The following is a 1,847-nucleotide window of genomic DNA, read 5'->3' on the forward strand; positions in this document are numbered from 1 at the left end:
TTCGATAAACATCGACTTCACATCACTGCGGTTGTTCTGGCTATTTCACACAATTAACAAGAAAATGATACCTTGGGCTTTCTGCACTGCACATTGGTCGTCCAATCATAGTTGCTTCATCGTCACAATCATGATGCAACGATTACATGACGACTACACTTTCGCATACTCGGTCGTGATATTTCAATTCATTTGGCGTCTAAAAATTAACTTGGAGCAGGTATTTTCTGTTTTTCTGGTTGATATTTACGCGAAATATTTACAAAAACCTGCAATTTTTAAAATTAGACTGTGCTGCAACAATTCTAGATATCATTTTTCACCAATATCTCTTCTTTTCTTTTCCTGAAATGTGTTTTGTGCATGCACACAGAGACTTTTTACAATTTCGTCATATTTTATAGTTAAAACGCTCACATTTATTGAATTTTAATGCAATTATCCACTTTTTAATAATTTCCACAGATTTTATGCAAAAAATACTAATTTTTATGCAATTTTAATGCAAATGTTAACTTTTTCACAAATTTTTTCCCATGAAATGTAAACAAACAATGTGTGCACAACGATTAGCAAACGACAGTGCCGTACTTATCCGTTTCTGCATCCTCTACGATTTGCCGATAACTAGCCGATAACGACAAGTGTGCAGATCTCCTTTGAAATGCATGTGCTCGGTCCAAAATTTCAGGGCGAGACGATAACACAACTATGATTGGACGACAAGTGTGCAGATAGCCTTATTCTTTTGCATAATCATGCAATGAAAATAAAAATTACATAAACGGATGATCAAACTTGACATTATTTAATAAAAATGTAATTTTTCCAAAATATCGTAAAGAAAAATCGATACATTTTCACACTCGTTTTGCTATATCGTAAACTAAGGCTTTCTGCACATTGGTCGTCCAATCATAATTGCTTCATCTTCACAATCATGTTGCAACGATTACATGACGACTACACTTTCGCACACTCGGTCGTGATATTTCAATTCATTTCTTTTCCTGAACTTATTACAATTTCGTCATATTTTATAGTTAAAACGCTCACACTTATTGAATTTTAATGCAATTATCCACTTTTTAATATTTTATTAGGTAGTTGTGGGAAATCAATTTGCTTGGTATTTGGTTTTTTCTTTTTTGGCGGATTGTCGTCAAAAACCGATAACGCGGAGAATCTATTTGGAGTCCTATCCGTAGGCCACGGCATGTTAGAAAATTAATTATTTATGTATGCACGTGGGTAGAAGATAGAAGAAAAAGAAATGAAAAATGAAAAATGAAATAGAAAATAGTTAATGGTTGGGAATAACGGAAAGATATAACACTAGCAAACACTTGTAAACACGTCTGATCGCTTTCAATGAAAGTCGAAGACTGGGGCGAAAGTATTTTTTCGTAGAACTTTTTTCTCCGTAGGCGTCCTTCGGCCGCGCTTAGGGATTATAACCCTTACTAATTAGAACTCTCTTTTCTGTGTTTTATAGAAGCTTATTTTTCTCATAAACTTTACGGAAAAAATAAAACATGTATACTGTTACTCCCAAAATTGAGCGTACAGCTCTTTTTTTTTTGTTAATATTCGCAATGCTTTACATGCTAAATGCGCGTTTGAATGGTATTAAAAATATATTTTTTTTATATACTGTTACTCCCAAAATTGAGCGTACGGCTCTTTTTTTTGTTAATATTTGCAATGTTTTACATGCTACAATTTTTTTGTTCGTTTTGTTTTAAAATATGGCTTATGTTTTAGCAAATCCAATTTCAATCCAAGATTGATACTGTGTAAAAAAGTTAAGAAAAATTTGCAAAGCTTCAGCAAAATCGCGAACTTTT

This window comes from Rhagoletis pomonella, unplaced genomic scaffold (assembly GCF_013731165.1).
Source record: "Rhagoletis pomonella isolate Grant_MI unplaced genomic scaffold, Rhpom_1.0 Rhpom_scaffold_00002, whole genome shotgun sequence".
NCBI lineage: Eukaryota > Metazoa > Arthropoda > Insecta > Diptera > Tephritidae > Rhagoletis > Rhagoletis pomonella.